Genomic DNA, 18,444 nt, shown 5'->3' with positions numbered 1-18,444 from the left:
TTTCCCCTCTCCCTTAACTGGTAAGATTTGATATAAATGAGTTCCCATGCAGAGCTATATACAAAACAATATTATACAATGGGGAAAAGGCAAAGCCAAGCATTTGGCTGAGTTTAGGCTGCTCTATGCACGATAAAATTAACAGAATTATCTCTGTGTGTGCTAGTGCTTGTGGAAGGTTAATGGTGTCAAAATGGCAAAAGAAAATGAGGACAGGTTTGGGAAGGCAGCATAGTGTTATCCCTACATGAGAAGATTTGTGGTTTAATTTGAATAGCTTCACCTTGCAAAGACTCTGCTCTGAATGGAGAGTAAGTTATTCTGGGAGAGGAGTTCTCCTGCCCATTTCTAACGGTAGGAAGAGATTAAGAACAGTGGGAAGGATGCTGCTGTATCTGGATGCAGCCCATGGAGAGCTGATGTTGCTTAGCAGAGAATATTTCCTCACTTTTATTTAGTTCTGGGGCGTGGGTGCTCTCTAACCCTATGCCCACCACACCTGTCTCAATCTGCCAAAGACATTTAGCTCTTTTGGGAGCATAAGTAAACAAGTAAAACCGATGTAAATATCCAGTTTGGTTTCATTCATGGATGCTTTTAGCAGAGAAGGAACAAATTGGACACTACCTATCCAGGTTTCTTGCCTCAGTTTGGAGTTTCTGCTGAACCTCATCCAGATGAATCTCAATATCAGAAAACAGAAATGCAGTAGGAACTTCGTAGTTTGCAAAGCCGTAGTCAGGTCTCCCACCACAGATTCCCATGGTTGATACGACACCTGCCCTGAGTTACAGCAGTTTTTGTGTTCCTAAGCTCTGAATTTCATCCTCCTCTCATTCTCTGGGCTTGCCTTCACTGTCACTTCCATCACGGCTACATCAACTACGTGTCAAACACAAAGGTGGGATAAATATCCCAATGCTGCTTTTGTCTTTGAGGCTTGGCAGCCCTTATTGTAACTGTGATTTGAGAGGAACGGGAGGGATCATGAACTGCAGAGTGAGAAAACAATGCAACACAGTACCGTTTCAGTGCCAAATTTCCATGAGTTGGCTGACACAAACATCTCAGCAAGGCAGAAGCGTGGGAGCCACAGAAGTCTGAAAATGCAAGAGAAAGCACCATGCTACGGCACTAATTCCTGGTGAACAGAAACAAGCTGTTTCTGTAAGCACAATGCCAGCGCTCTGTTAGAGTGTGCCAACCACAGTCCACGAGGAATAACCTCAAGTTAAACAGCTGTGCAGGCCAGATAACCTGGGGTTGGCTTCATCTGCAGAGGGTAGTGGGCCGGGGGCCAGTTACTTAACCAAGTAAAAATTTGGGTGATGGTGTCTGCTCTGTTAGGCAAGCTCACATCAACTACCCTAGGTCAGACACCTTTGGGGAGGAAGTCTGGTTTTTCCCAGTACTGATTTCTTTGTGCAGGATCCCTGGTTGTTAATGACATCTCACTTAGCATGGGCTGCTATGCAGCCATGGGCTCGTCAGTGCTCCAGAGCAGTGTCTGCCATGCCGACATTTGGAATGATAGCACAGCTGCCAAAATCCTGATAACAGTGTTCTTTGATCATTCCTTTCCCCATCATTTCTCTCATGTCATTTCTGTGGGGAGGTATCTCAGGTGATGAAAGGTTTGTAGGGAGAGGTGGTTTTTCTGATCTGAACAAAGAATACAGTTGGAAAAACCAGGCAGACTTTGGTGAAGCCCTCCTCTGTGCTGCTGTGCAGTGCAGGGCAGGGGTGGCTGCTGAGTGGTCTGTAGGATACCAGCGGTTCCAAAACTCCTCCGTCAGCTTTTACCACAGCAGAGGGTCTAACAGGCGATATCACCTTACCCTGCAGATCTGGCCTTGCTTTTGAGATGGAAGACTGGGTTTCCATGGCAAAGTCTTGGTAGTGGGGGGCTACAAGAGTGGTCTCACTGGGAAGGTTCCAGAAGCTTCCCTTAGGTCCGATGGAGACAATGCCAGTTGGCTCCAAGACAGACATGCCTCTGGCCAAAGCTGAGCCCATCAGCAAAGGCTGGTAGTGCCTCTGAGATTACACATTTAATAGCTACAGAAACACAGGTGTTACTGCTACAGGAAAGAAAAACTGCCACGGAAAAAGGTTTGGTTAATCATTAGATTTTCCTATGACTACCTGCAAGTAAAATCAAACTTGAAGTCCTGTTTAAGATGGGCTTAATGCAAGAAATCATGGAGTGCCATGCCTAGGAGTATGTAGGATGACATAGGTATCTGGGGTTTGGAACACTACCGTGAGAAGCTATATGTATACCTTGAGTTACTCCGATAATTCTCTTTGACTGTGCCACCCTGCTGGGACACCAGCATGATTTCTCTCCCCAGCACTGAGACAGTTTCTGGGAGATCAAGATTGTTATTTTTTTTTCTCCCTTTAAATCTTCTGAACAAGAACTTATATGCAGCCTAAGCAAAAAGTCCTGAGGCTGCAAATAGCAGAGAAAGAAGTTATAATGACCATATATATTTAATGGCAGGTTGTAAATGACTGGTGATGTGTCAGCTGGAGGTCTTCAGCAGTGGAAGACTTGCTCTCAGAGTGGTAGCTGCCACCCATTATCTGCAATGAACCAAATGGAAAGACTTCTGTGTCTTTGCTTGATGCTTTTTTTATTGTCCCAGGTTTGGAGATTTCCCTTGTTCCTGTGAAGCTGACTGTGCTGACAAAAAGGAAAATGGCTTGCAGCTGGCTTCAGTGTGGGAGTCACGCTGCTAGCACAGCCTGCACGCTCCCAGACTGCTCTCTGGGGCCTGGCTTCTGCTGTCCTGCTCCCATTGCAGTCACGAAAGACAGACCCAAGCTCCTTCAACCCTTGCTCCTTCCTAACTGCTTGTGTGGACAGTCCCGTCCCAAGGGGATAGCACTGGCCAACTGCTTCAACCAAACGTGGGTGCTGGTGATAGCATCTGCTGTAACCTCCGTCAGACCAAGTCATATCTGTTCTCTTTATCTGCCTTCCTATCTTTGACCTTCTCCACCTGGATTTGTGCTCATAAAGAAAACAGTAAATTCTTACTGTTTGTTTTTTTCCACACAGTCTGTGGAGTCACACAATTTCTAACCAAGCCAGGAAAAAGATGTAGTTCAGATCGGTCCAGATTGTTTAGCTGGTATAGACCCTCATGGAGTTATTTCACTCTTTCTAAAAAATTCCATTTATATCCAGTGCAACAGCAAAAAAATCTGTTTTGAAGAAAAAGTGAAATATTTTGATGCCCTGCTCCGTCACTGTGAATGCTTTATGAGAGACACAAAAACCTCTTGGGACTTCAAACAATTTATCTCGAGTGCTGATTTTGCAGTGGTGTCCATCCAGTGCAGCTCCCTGGCCTGGCAGCCAGCACTCCCGACAGTGCCAAGTGCTCTTCCCGTGAGCAGCCAGGACAGGGGTCTGCCTGTGGGAGGTTACCCAGCGTGCTCCCCCTGCACAGCCCTGCTGCAATGCATTATCAGGGCAGAGCTGAAGATGGCAGCAGGAATTTGGTTTCTCTTCCTGTATTTTGTCTCCTTGGGAAGCGCAGCGCAGGGCTGCTGCAAATGGGGCTGTGATATGGGTTTAATGACATTGTTCCTGGGGTCACTGCAAAGAAAGAAACTTTTATTCCCTTGCATTTAACACCATTTCATGCACAAAGAACACTGCAGAAACCCAGAAATCTCCATGTGGGTCTTGAACTAAGATGACTGCCTTCCCTAGGGGTCCTGTATTTGATGTGGGGACACAGGCTGTAACTCCAGACCCATGAGCTACCTGCACACCTGTGCTCCCGGACAGACTGACATCTCCATGCTATCTCTGATGGGTTTCAGGAATGGGCACCATGTGGGTTTGCAGTGCACAGCTAGAAAAAGAAAAAAAATTCAAGACAAATTTATATTTGCATGCTGGATGCCTTGCATCCCCACAGGGCTGATGGCCAAGGGGCTGGCAGCACGTGGCTGGGGAGGGGGCACTGATGAGGGTACTGGGGACTGGGGCTTTGCCTGCTCTACCAAGGGGGAATCATGGCATAAGATCTGCTTGTATTATAGCAGTAGGAAAAGGAGGGATGCCTGGTGCTCTGCCAAGTTTGCAGTCGTGAGCACTTGACTCTCAAGCCAACAAGAGAGAGGCCAAGGAAAACAGCAGGAACTTTATTCTACATCTTAATTTATTGATGTTTCCTTAATCCTCTCACAGACCTCATCTGTTTGAGAAATCAGGTTCATATGTCACCTGTAATGTCTCCTTCCAGACAAATAGCACCACAGCATCTGCAATTTTCATAAGTGTGTTGCACTTTGAAGACGAAGATACATGGGACACTTCAGCGCAGATTGCTTTTAAGTGCTGCAGGATTTGCCTCATCAACATGAAGGTCTATTCACTGTACAGTGCGTGCTGGTATTAGTTTCAAGTTGCTCAGATGCATCAAAAGCAGAAGAATCCATTGCCCCAGGCAGGCACTGTCAGCTGATGCATTGCCCAGATCCTCATTTAGAAGGCAGAAATTGAGAGGAGGCCTCAAAAAACGAAGGAAAAAAAAAGGAAAAAAATTCCAACCCTGTAAACTTTACATAATTTCCTGGGTTTCATTCATTTTACTGTAATTTTACACATCTTCACATTAAGAGCTTATATTGTCAGAGGAGCACTCAGGATAAGTAATGTCACTCAACGAGTCACAAATGGAAGCCATGTCGGCTGGCATTGCAAAATGGATCTATAACTGGCTTTTTGTCCCTCAATTTGACATGATTTAATTCGATTTCTATGATTTATGGCTGGGAGGAGGATGCTTGCTGTTGCCCCATTCCCTCCGTGCACCCAGGCTTGATGTCTTCTCCTCTTCTGAATATCCTGGCTTTGGAGGTAATGAGTCTCTGAAAGGGCAGTGCATGTATTTCCTGCCTGAACTGATTTGTAAAGCAGTAAATGGGAGAGGGAATTCTTTTACCTGTCTGTGCTGGTTTGGACAAATTTGGAGGAAAATATCCTCTGATAGAAGGGAGGTTACAACCATCCCTCCCTCCCCCACCAGGTTTGGGAAAAAAAAAAAAATTCCTCAGAGGAAAGTGAAAGAGATGAAAAACTATTTATTTAACAAACACACAGGAAAAGGATAATAATGCTAAATAAAAAAACCTCTCGCTGTGGAGAGAAACCTTCTGTAGGTGTAGTCTCTCCCCTCCTCCTCGGATCTGGGTCGGTGTGGGCCTGCCTTCAGGGCCTCGGTGGAAAATTCTCCTGATGTGTTCTGATGTTGAAACAGTCCAGAAGAGAAGAAGGGAAAAACCGAAGTCCCAGGAAAACAAAGTTCAACTCCTCCAGAGAAAAGAGCTGAAAGCTGGCTGAAAAGCAAGCAGGGTGCTTCCTCCACTCTTGCTGCTGCAGAAGCAGAATGCAGAGGAGGGTGTATCTGTGTCCTTGAACAACTGTTTTGAAAAGTTTGCTCCTATTTTTTTCCTCTCCCCCCTCTCAGGCTCAGTTTAAAGGCACAGAAAAGGCACAAAATTAATTTCTGGGCATAGAGCAGTGATAGGGGATACAACATCATAAAGTCACCCCAAGGCACTGTCCTTGCTGACGTACCAGGATAACATGTATCACTCATGTCAGCCCTGAATTTGGAGATCATGGTGAAATTGCATTTGTAAGAAAAATGAGTGAGGCATTTGGGGTGAGTTATGGAGACCTGCAAGAATTTACCACCACAGCACGGAGCTGCCAGTGACAGCAGCAGCACCCGGTGCTACTCCAGGCTGCTGCTGCTTGGAAGCCTCCTCTCTGCATGTTTATTTACTCACTTAGCTCTGACACAAAACCTGCCCTGTCGGTGAGTTTCCGTGGGCTTCAGCAGGATCAAAGCTGTGACCTATAACAATAAACTGTAAAATCTTGCAAGCTGCTCCTCGGGTGAAGAAAGAACCATTGCTTAATGTACTATGTCTGATTTAGCAAGAGGCATTGCATCCCACTATCAAATACAATTAATATCAGGATAATCATGCACATATAGCAGAGGGCCAACACATTCACCTTTGTAGACACAGTGTGTTGACATCCCCGCCGCCAGCTGAGGCACTCCTGCTCCTGCTTGCAGTGCAGAGGCCGCAGCCTTGATACACCACGTGCAGCTGAAAGCTGGGGCTCTTTGCAGCTCACCCCAACTAGAGGCCAGAGCATCAATGTACGAAATCCACTTGCTTAAACATCACCTCTTCCCCTGTGCCCGTGCCAGCCACTGCAGTTTCCTGCTCCCTGGAGTGAGGCAGCGAGCCCCTGGCTCCCAGCAACCGGGTCAGCACCAGCTGTGCCACAGCTGCTTGCAGGCTGTCTGTTGGTGTGGTGTGCAGGGCAGGGGGCTAGCCATGGGCACACAGGGGCTCTGCACTCAGCTGGGCACTGCTGTGTGCCACGCACACCTACACGTGTGCACATGGGTGCACACAAGCACTGCTCCTCCGAACTGACCCCAGTTGACAGCTCTGGCAGGGTAGATCCGCACTGCCAATCTAAAACCTCTCTTACTGCTCACCACACGCAGTGCTCTCCCTCTCTTGTGCTGAGGCAGGGTGTGGGTATGAGCTGCTGACCAGCTGCAGGTTCCAGCAACAGTGGTTTTGGCGTGCAATGAGCTCCCGAAGCTGCTAGGGTGGAAGGCATCCCATGAAAGGAGAGACGATCATCCCTCATCTTGCTCATCCCAAAGACACTTATGTTGCTAGCTCTGTGAACAGCTCCAGGTAAGCTTTGTCCTGACCTTGCCAGTCAGGATTTTAGGAAGAGAACGGTCAGGGCTACTGTTGTGTACCCTGTGCTCAGGCCGCCCACCAGGCCCCCACACTACACACCTGTAAAATCTGGGCAAAATTTACTGCTGGCTGTGACAGTAGTAGGACGGACAGACTCCTGCCATGACCCTGGTGGGTCATTCATGGCTTCCCGGTACCCTCTTTCCTTGCTGCATTACGGTTGAGTCATGAATATATGTATTAACTACAGAATAGTCTTAAGCAAACATTTATCTTGCGGAGCAATGGCTGTTGTTAAAGACACCAGGGATGGATGTCTAGGAAAACAAGCCCATTCAAGCACAGCACTGGAAATGAGGACGTCCTCACAATAATTTTTTCCTTGGATTAACAGTTTCCAAATAAGCAGGTGAAATGGTCTGAGGTGATTAAAGCAATAGAGAAGATTAGTTTTGTTATATGTAATCACCTTTGCTTCTCTTTTATGTGTGGAGTGATTTTCTCAGCAGGATGTGTTATCTATTTTAGGGAATGCTAGTCTTTTTGTTATTCCTTTTTTTTTTTTAAATGTAAATCAGCTTTTTAATCTTTTTGTGTCAATTTGATAGACTGTAATAGCAAGTCTGTTTGGTAGTAGATTCCCCCCTTCCCCAAGCACTTCTTTGCCTTTAATTGCCTTAATTGTTCTAATCTGAATAAATCTGGGATCACACCTTGGCTTGTGGAAATTTGCTGCAGATCTGCAGTGTTCTGCATGGAGCCACTCCTTCAGATTTCTCTGTCAGTTCTCACAGGTGGGATGGCAGGGGGTGGGGGGAAGGTGGAAAACCCAGGTGGGGACTGCTCTTGGCAACGAGAGGGTACAAATGCTCCTCTAGGATGGGCTACATCTTCATCTCAACTCTATTTCACTCCTGGTCCTACAGTGAGTGGACACCTCATCCTGCTCCCTGGCTGCCCCCATCTTCTCAAAGAGATGAAGTTTTGGGTTAAACGAGGCAAACCTCAAAACACACCTGCATTTTTTTACTGTTGCAACTTCTTCTAGCAATACAGGCAGTGCTGGGGCACTTGTTTCGGCAGGATTTCCTCTCCCTGTGCCTTGGAGGAAGGCATGGATTTAAAGTGCTTATTTTAAGTGACACAAAGCAGTAGCAGCCTTTTTCAACAGTGCTTAGCTCTGTTGCCCCCAGCACTCTCCTCATTTTGGAGGGAGGATGCTCATAGGGGACATTCCTGTCCAAACCCCTGTGCTGCTCATTGCCTCTGGAAGTTGCAGACCTTGAGCTGTTGCTCTACTTTGGATCACAGATGGAAAGAAGGGAAAGGTGTAATTTGGCATCCCTGTGCATTTCATTGGTGAGATAAGATAATTTTACCCTGGCAAAAATACATATCTCCATCAATCCCTAGACCTTGGGTGGGGCATCCTCACTGAAAGATGCAACAAGAAGATAATGCCTCCATCAGTATGGGATCTGTTCATGGTGGCATGTGAGCTGATACAGCCTGTCAGGTACATGACAGGGTGGAGAAGAGCCTGAGAAATTATTTCTTATAGATCACTTGGAAAACAGTCCCTGGAGCAGCCCAGATGAGAAGGGCTCCCTTGGGAGCACTGGGAAATGAGCATTCATCTGTCAGGGATGTCTTCAGGAGGTGGAGGTCTCGGCTGTGGTCCTCCTCCTGGGCTGCCTGGCCCAGACAGGGGGATCTGTGAATGGTGATGGGTCCCTGCATGTGGGGTGTCGCCTGCACTGAGAAGCTCCAAAATCAATGAGGAGGTAGAGAGGAGCTTTATTTCCAAGGAAATTGTGCCCAGAAGGCATAGGGCAGCACAGAGAAGGCAGTCCTCCTTGCTCAGTCTGTCCCCATGTCATCCAACCCGAAAGCTGCCAGGACTGGGGGGAAGTGATCTTTTGATTAAGCTGCCACGGGGGCACTCGCCAGCTCTGGGGTCACTGCCTGCTTGCATAGAGAAGTTAAATGGTATTGGGAAGTAAAGAGGGAAAATGCTAGGTGATTACTGGGGAGAAGAAAAGGTTGCAGTAAAGAAGGGAATTAAGAGAAAAATAACAAGTTGACCATTATTAGGGAGGGAGATGCAAAGAGATAACGGGGGGAACAAATATCTAGTACAGTATATTAGACTTGGGTGCGGATGTAAGTATAAAATGCTCCACAAGTCCTGTAATTGAGAAAATCCATCAAATGTCCTGACAGCTGTTCCAGCATTTCCAGAAGCGATAAAACTTGAATTTATTTCACTTCTGGAAAGGGGGCAGTATCACCTTCTGGCGGCTCTAATGAAATGCCATAAAATTTGAGGAAAAACTGTGCTGTAAAGTAATAAAAAAGGGCAGTCGGCAGCGAGTTGTTTGCTGAAACACTGTCGTAGGGGACGTGGCGGGGTGGACCTGCTCCCACTGGTCACAGCACCCAAGCTGGGGGGATGCTCTGGGCCCTGGCCCCATTCCCTGCAGCCACAGTGCTTGCAAGTGGCCATAGCAGAGCTGAGCAGAGCTGGGTCTTGGCCCTGGTCGGGAGGCATGGAGGTCACAGAATAACCATTAGCTTGTGCCAAGGCTCAGGCAGGGCTGCAGAGGAGCTGGGAGAGGTTTGTGTGGCAGGCACCCACTGCTGGCCAGCCCCAGCACCTGGGCTGATTCAGAGCAGAGGGAGGCTGCAGAATGCAAGCACTGAGGAGATATTTTTAATTTGGGTTTTTTATTAACTGTGTCATTTGGTGACAGGAGAGAAGGTCATTGCTATTTACCTCCTATGGTAGCTGCTAGGCAATAAGCTTGTTTTCTTATTTAATTCGTTAATTGAAACTAAATTTGTAATACAACGTTTAAGTTATTTGAAGGCTCTTGGACTCTGTAATTTCACCCTAATTTGTTGGCAGGAGAGCACACCTTTTGCATACATTTTTCTTTTTGGCTCACCATCATCTCATGTAATTGCTGAGATAGTTTTCTTCCATTGCCTAATTTTGTGTAAATGCCGCAGGCACCTTGGGAGCCAGTGTTACTACCCTCAGCTGGCAAATATTAGGGATCTAGGTAATATATTTAAACAAGAGTGGGAGGAGACGTCTAAAAATAGAAGGGAAGGAAGAGCAGTGCTGGCTGTGCAGAGGGACCCCTCTCCTCCTCCTCACCACTGTCAGGGGTTGGGTGCAGGTGTGACCAGTCACACCTAGTCTTCCCTGGGTGATACAAGGGGAAAGTGGCCAGAAAAGCAGAGCAAGAGCCACCCATTTGCTCCCACTAAAAGGTTAGTAATGTAAAATCCTCCATGCCAGATGAAAAGCTTTGGATGAGGCCATAAGGATGATATGAGCAGTAAAGCACTGTGTACCACTGGCTTCTGCTCTGTGAGACCCTGTACCCAGGCACTGTGGCCATGGTCAGTGCTGGGTTTCCACCAGCATCTCCCACTCTCAGATACCTCCTGTGGCAGATGGACCTTTTGGGGGGTAACTGGGACAACTGTATGGAATCCAAGTCTGCACTTTGGTCAGACTGTGGTTCCCAATACCTTGGCTGGAGGATGAATTATGGGAGTCGTTTGGGAGTAGGGGTCTGCTGGAGGGGGCTCAAGTTGAGGGAAGCATCTCATTGCCATTGTGCAGGAGGTGCAGCTGCTCGTGCTGCACAGCACGCTGGGCACTTTACACCTCATACCAGAAAATAAAGACAAAAAAGGTGATCTGTGAAAGGATTATGAAATTTCTAAGTGGACTTGTCCTTTCACACGCATTGTTGTATATTGGCCAAATTGGAGAGGCTGGGCTCTGCTGATAACCTGTGTGCTTTATTCTGTGTTCTAAGCCCAAATCCCTGCTGCTTACAGAGGTGTTGAAATGAGCAAGGGAATGATTGTGTTCAGCCCATCATGAGAATTCAGAGCCCTTTTCTCCCAGCAGGCTGTTTGTGGTCTCTGTTCTCTTGCTTGGCAGTGTGTGCAGTGGGAACTAGAGCCATCCTTTGGTGTCTGACCAGGTGCCACAGACATTTCCTAGACTGCACATTGAAAGGAGCGTTCTCCACAATGAGTACTCTGGTGCAGCCCAGGACTTCCAGTAGGAATTACCTGAGTGTTAGGGAGAGGATTTCCCAAAGCTTAGGTGACAGTGTATTGGAGGCTGATACTAAAATACCCTTTAGCGGGGCAGAGCGAACCCCTTCGCAAGGAATGGTGCTGGCCCTGCATGGGGGAAGCCCAGCTCCTGCCCAGCCATGGGAAGGATCCTTCTGATTAACCCAAGGTCCAGATTTCTACATGAGGGTTCCCATGGCAACCAGGCTGCATAGATTAAATATTTAAAAATATGGAAGTGATGCTGATGTGCGAGGCGAATGCAAGAACTTTAGGGCAAGTGGTGTCTCTCCGTTCCATCCACATGGATTGGTTGTGGCTCACGTTGTTGTCCGGCAGCCTGGCCACTGCCATCTCACCTGGCAAGGCTTCTCCAGGCTGGGAGCAGCCACTCTGCCCATCATCCTGCCCATCAGCATCACTGCCCACAGCCTCGGTGGGACACCCCCTCTCTCAAAATGGTTTTCCACACCAAAAACTTCGGAACATGAGGCCGCCCCTTTTGGCAGTTGCTTCCTTTGCTACCAGTGCTCTTTAGAAAAGAAAGGTGGAAAATGCAATTTAAGTGCTGAACAAACCTTCCCCAGGCTTCAGCCCAGTGAAACATCATTTGTGGAAAACATCAAAGTGGTTGCCAATAATCTGGGGAGTTGGGGGGAAGTAAAGCAAAGAACACTTGCTGATTTGCCTTCATTGTACACCTGTTGGAAAGCACTGACTATTGAAAAGCAAAATGCTCTGTGGGAAGTGATCAGTTTAATGATACTTTGATGGAAAATTTCTAATCCACTAGAAAGGAGTAATCTGCTTTGACCTTGTTTTTTTTCTGACACACTGTTTCACACATAGCCTGTGGCTTGGGTAGCCCTGCTCACTGCGCTAAGATTATTCTGCCAACTCCAGCAGTACCCATCCAGTGGTAAACCAAAAAATACCACCTACAGCAACACAGGATCTTCACTGGGAATTGCATATTTCAAGCTCAGGGTAGTCATGTCTTTTCCCACTAGTCAATGCTAATTTATTGATCCAGCAATTGAGAAATAGTGGCAATACTAAAGGAAGGTGGTGCCAGCATTGGGGCATCTGCAGGGAGGTACGGATGGCCTCTCCAGGCAGAGTGGAGGTTTAATGGCACCGCAATTTCAGCTCCCATCTTTGAAAAAGAGATATCTCATCTCTGAAATGACTGGAAAGTTAGGGAAGTTGAGTTTTTAATGGCACCCACCATACCTATATCCACTTTTAAGGTTTCAGCCTTGTCTCTAAGGTAAAGAAGAGTGAGGCTCATTAGAGCCCTTTTCCTAATTAGCTGCTGCAAACAGATTTTATTTTATAAATGCCTGAATGTAAAGTTATTTGTGTACCTAATTTCTTTTTTATGTTACATTTATTTTTAAGTGTAATTCACAAAGGCTTCACATTTATAATTCTTTCAGGGGCATTACAACCAGCGATGCACATTTATTACAACCCCTTAATTTGCTGCATTTTATTTCCATATGCTTTTGAATCGCTATTGAGCTTGTTTCATGCTCTTCCCATCGTTAAATTGTATTTTTTTATTGTACATAAATGGTAAATAATTGATACCTGCCATCTGGTGCTAATCATCCTGCCAGCCCTATGTCTCCACCCTGTCCTTTCATTCCCTGCTAGCTCTCTCCCATCAGTTCTTCCCCTTTCTTTCCCAATTTTCTCTGCATCTTCACCCCTTTGCTCCCTGGAGGTGCTTGCAGTGATGTGGTGCCAAGAAATGCACTGCCCTTCATCTCTGCTCAGTCTAAATACTCCTGACACCTTTTGGGGGAGGCAGTTTCCCTAGGGATACTCAATCTGCCATCCCTGCCCAAGCTCCCCTCATCCTCATGGTCTGTCCAGTCCCATCACCCAGGGATCACTGCAGACCTCTCAGCTGGAGCCATTCTGCACCAGCAGCGCTGGGCTTTGCAGCACATCTCCTGCGGTGCCCATGTGCCTCATTGCTTCCTTGCCAGCATTTCCTCCTGTGTTAGGCCCCTGAGAGCTGAACACTGAACTGCAGGGCTGGGTTTCTCTCAGTATAGAACTAGGCTGGAAAAAAAGCCGCCAGACATTAGAGATTAATGGCAGCAAACCTCCTGTGCTGGTGGCTTTAGAGAGAAGCAGCAAGCCAGAAGCCGTGATGCTGTGACCACCTCCTGCCCTGTCACAAAGCTCCTCTGAGTCCTGACATTGCTCAGGAGTGAGGTACATGTGTACTCTAAAAACTACATTTGCAAAGTATTCAGTTGCCAAAGTCAAAGTAGGGAAAGCCCAGAGCTGCCTAAAACCAGAGAACACTTTCCATGAGCAAAGTCATTTCTTTGTCTTAGCCTGAATGAAATCTTTCTAGACATAAATAAAACCTCCTTGAAGGCAGATTCTTGGGATGGAGAACATTTGTCTAAATGGTTCAAATTCCGGCAACATTGTGAGTAACCAAAAGCAATGCTTTAAGATGGGGAATACTTGGGAAAATTAGGAGCCAGCATTATTACCAGCCCAGCTGATAATAACAGCTGGCACTGAGCAGATATGTGACCATCCGTGCTAAGCTAATTGTTGATAAAATCCTAGGAGTTATAATTAGCCCCTATGGGACTCCTCATGCCTCTAAAATGAAGCACACACCTCTCTGTTTGCAGGGGAGAGCTGCAGGGCAGGGGGTGGCTCAGCACCCTCAGGGTACAGGGTGCAACCTGGGGATGCAGACCCTGCTGGGCAGCGCTGTCCCCAAAGGAGGGAAATCTGGGGCTGTTTGAGGGGATTGGGATTAAATAAACCAGTGCTTCCTACCTTTCCACATGATGGCCAAAATGGGCTGTTACAGGACAATTTTTCCCCTGCCAGAGCACAAGCCCTTCTGCTGCTTCTGCTGCAGGACAAAGAGGTTTTGGGATGCTGTACCTGAGTGCCCATCTGTCTGTCCTAAGCACTGTATGCCAGGCACAGGTGTGCAATGCTCCTCTCTGCTCTGTGCAGCATCCTGAGTGCAGGAGTGTGGCTGCACGCGATGCCCAGCCCCTCCAGCAGCCCCCAGCACAGCCTGGCCCTATCCCCAGGGGCAGGGCAGAGGTGGTCCCGGTACCCTGTTGGGGCAGGTACCAGTGCCGCTTCTGCAGCTGATGGGCTTTTGGCCTGTCCCTCAGCGCATCCGTGTGGGCAAGCCGGGATGATCCCCGCAGCCCTAAACCTGTGCATGGCCGCGGCAGTGCCAGCCCATGGCCACCGCCGGAGAACGGGACTCCGCGGCGGCAAAGAGGGGCAGCAAAGGGGCCATGGGCAGGAGAGAGGAGGTGCGAGGAGAGCAGCGGGAGGCAGGAGAAGGAAGGGAGAGACGTGGGGAAGTCTGTGCCAGTGCCAGGGCTCAGTGCGAGCTCTCTGAAGCGGAGGGCACTGCCAGCCGTGGGTCAGAGGAAGCAGCTCTGTGATGACCGGTGGTGCTAAGCGATGGAAAATCGGCTGAAGGCTAAAGGCATCACTCCTGCTGGACTGCTGCCTGCAGTGTATTCAGTAAAGAACCAGGCTCCTTTCCATACTGCCTGCATTTTAGTGCACAGGGAACAGCCCTACTGAATGTGCCTCGAGCAACTAACACCCAGAGAGACACAGATGGGCTTTACTCTGTCCTGAAACCTCCTTTTTGGCAATCTCACTTCACTGGGGGACTGATCAATCAATAATTAAAACACGGGATAATTAAAATCTCATAAAAACCTTCTCTGAGTCCTCCAAGTGAAATATATCCGTTTCTCCACCAGCTACACTGCTTGTACAGATTTAGTGACGTCCCCCACACATGGTGATCTGACCACAGTTTCTTGCTGCTGTGGAAAGCAGGAGCTGACAGCCTCCAGGAGCACCAGTCGCCAGCGGCTCTCTCCAGGGCCCTGATGCATTTCCAGCAGTGGTTGCATCATTTGCAGCATGGCTGCGTGCGGGGATGTGCTCATGTGTGTGCATGCCAGCTTTTGTTTGGGAAACAGGGCAGTTTTAGACACTTACATCTACCAGAAACTGGAAGCTCTGGGTACCCTTGCAGCTGAGTAATGCCTCCACCAGACCTGAAGAGTCACTGAGAGCGCAAAGTGAAATCCTACCACAACAGAGGAAGACTAAAGGCATTTTACCTGTTTACTGCCAGGTAAAAGGTGACCATTCCAAGACCTGAACTGGTAACATGGGCCCTTTTTTATGTGTTAATAAATCTAGTGATGACAGTAAAATGGCAGTTTTGCTACAGGAAACACAGACCTTTTCCAGGCATCTAAGGGTTAAAATGCATCAAGCAGACTTTGAACCCTGAAAGAAAGCCCCTCTGCCCAGGGACCCTTTCCTGGGTGCATTCAGGCCTCTGTCACACTCTAGCTAAATGGCATTCATTAGTTCAGAGGAATTTCTTTAGAGGAAAAAACCCTGTACTGGAGCCAGGTGCTACCAACGTGTGATTAATAGCAAGTGGTGGGGTCTGCGCTCGTCAGCTGAGCGAGGGAGGGGGTGGGGGGTGGGGGGGCTAGAAATGCTCTTTCCTTCCCCAATGTCTTTGGCACAAGCCTCAGCAGCTCTTTCTAAGCTTTTCCTGAAATCTAGCTCACTTGTGGGATTAAAAAATGCTGCTGCATCAATAGCTGTGGTTACGGGAGCAGGTGAGATGCAGCACTGACATTTCGAGGTTATCCAAGCGAGACAGTTCCTGACCGTCGCTTTGCCCGGGTGCTAATGTTGGCTGCCAGGCCACATCCCCCTGGATCCCCCAGGCACGCAGGGGAATAAGCTGCAGGGTGGGGTGTTGTCGTCCTCCTGCAGCCACCCGGCCACGAGGCCACTCCTGCGGTTCCCCCCGGGAGCCCGGATCTCTGGGGGCGTCCGTGTGCCCTGCAGCCTCCGCATCCCTGCGGGCCACGGGAATCTGAAGAAATGGCTGTCATTGCCAGAGCTGCTGGTGCCCAGAGCTGGCACTGAGGCTGCTGCCGCGTCCAAATCCTCCCACGCCCCCGGCGAGGCTGCGAGGCTGGCACAGTACCCGGCGGCTCTGTGGCGGCGCTTGTGGGGAGGGGGACGTGCCGGCTCATGGGCCTGAATTTTCTCACTTGTGTCTGATGGGCTAATTATTATTGATTGACATTTTTGGAGGTTTTGGGGCACTTTGGGGAAGCGTAGAGTGTGGGAAGAGGAATATGTTGACAACTTTTTCACATCCTTTCCAGCCCCCTCATTATTCAGTCAGCCATGGAACGCATCCAAATATCTAGGATTTTAACGAAATTATAAGCAAGCAGGCCCAAAATCCCTTGAAAAATACAACAAACCATCCACAAATTTTTGTTTCCTTCCTCTCCAGCCCCCATACCACAAGACTGGGATGGATATCCAAGGAGGTTTGGTGGTGATCTAGGGAGGCTGCCCTGGCCCTTGCTCCCAGCCCCACACCAGGGCAGCTGTCCTGGACCCATGGCACTGCATGGCTGCCCTGCATGGGTGATCAGGTGGTGTTTGGTGAGAGCATCTTCCCCTCCCTCCATGGTCTGCCACCAGGTCCTGTGATAAGGACTATTTATGTGACAGTCCTGCCCACACCAAGAGCTCCATGGCATCCTCAATCCTGTTCCAAGGGAAGGTCCAGCACCCCTGTGTGCTGAGCTGGCTTAAGCAACATTTCAGGAGTTATAGCTGCTGGTGTGTATTTATCCTAAGCTCTGAGTGAAACCCCACCAGGAGCTGCACTTCAGCACACACAGTTCAGGATCCCCAAAGGGCTTCAAGCATGTTTGTTGCAGGAGAAAAGGATAGCTCTTGATATTAATAAGCAACAGTCTACTTTAGCTTAACTGAAGTGAAGCAAGCAATTTGTGTGGCACGTGCCGTAACAAAGCAGTTAAAGGTGGTTACAGGGGACAAGCAATCACACATCCTGCACACAGGAGCGTCAGCATGTGCAGCCTCCACCTCAGCTGCTGTAAATGCATTCACACAGGTTTAGCCACCGCTGCGGGAGGTAACTCTCCTATTGTATCATGGACAATGGAAACTGTTGTACAGTAAATACCTAACTGACAAGCTGGATTTTAAACAAATTTTCCTTGGAAATGGCAACCCAAACTGCCTGCATGGCTGGGAGCATCGCTGCTTCCTCACTGCCGTGGCTGCTGGCACCGGGCAGAGCCGGCATGGCGACGTCTACAAAAGATGCTCCCGTTGCATGCTAATACTGCGAAGGTACAATCCAGACACAGCTGGAGCTCTGGCTCCTACAAGATATTCAAACCTCAGCCTGCAAACACATACTCTTTCTATTTTCCCTGGACAGCTTGCTTAGCCTTTAGGCTTCCTGGGTTTTGAATTGACTCTGCCTTTTGAGTGGGAGTTTTAAGAAAAAAAACCCCAGCAGGTTGAAAGCAAAAGAGCCGGCTGTGCTGACTAACCTTTTTGATTTAAGGCAAATGTGGGGAATACTGAGGGGAGAAGCAAAGCCTGTGCTTTGTGAGCAGCGCAGGAACAGTGCAGCACGCGTTTAAAATGGATCCCGATACCTGCCGTCCTCAGCTCAACATTATTAATGTTACTTAACCTAAACAAGACTGGACAGGAGGATTTTCCCCCAGCATGGATTAGTGAGTCAGGAGAAAAATGAAATTCAGCAGAAATCCTCTTAGTCATTTTTATTGGGGGTAGATTTTCACATCTGAATCTCAGCTGCCAATTTGCATGGATAATCTCAGATTAGCTTTAGTCCATGGTTCATTTTTTTGTTTCCCCACTAAATAAGCCCACTTTTGCAGTGACAAAGGAGGCAAACAATTCTTTAGGAGAACGGCTGTGACATCTAAATAACAATGATAAAAAAGTCCATCCAAAACCGAGCAGCTCGGCACTTTTGGCTCCCCCCTCTTCGCTATGCATTATTCATGGTAGACAACAGGACCAAATGTGTATGCTCCCTGTGCAATTACCAGGAGAACATATTCAAAGACATATGCTAGTGCCTCTTAGTGAAAGGAGATGTGCAAGTACCCATTATTTACTAGGCACTGTTATAAAATCTGCAAGTTTGACTCCAAGGTTGCAGCTTAATTGACTCCCCCTGGTAGCTCTTGTCATCCATCTAATTCAAGCCATGCGAAAGCCTGGTTGTTGTTTTGTGTGTGTACAATACACTGGCTGCTTTGGCACATGCTGGTGGAAAAAATGTGGTTTGCATCAATTAACCTTTTTTATAGCAAGGAGAGTGGCTGAATGACAAGGCTTCTGAGAAGCGTGTAAAACTTCAGCGTGTCACTCACAGCAAATCATCACTGAGGTCGTCTGTGTTATCATCATGGCTGCCTTTGGCCCCGCTCCCCCCAAGCACAGAAGCCTTGATAAGGATCATCTGCTTGGTTTATTGCCTTCTTGATCCAATAAATATATTTCCTGTGAGAAAACCCTTCTGTGGGATTTATTTAAATCAGCCTCCCCAAATTCGTCTCTGCAAACTTCCTTCCTCTTCCTCCCACACTGTTTCTCTCTGCATGCCGTAAGCTTTAAGGATCTCTGCACTGATTCCTTTCCACATCC

Source organism: Corvus cornix, chromosome 7 (assembly GCF_000738735.6).
Source record: "Corvus cornix cornix isolate S_Up_H32 chromosome 7, ASM73873v5, whole genome shotgun sequence".
Classification (NCBI taxonomy): Eukaryota; Metazoa; Chordata; class Aves; order Passeriformes; family Corvidae; genus Corvus; species Corvus cornix.
Note: the sequence above shows the minus strand (reverse complement) of the source record.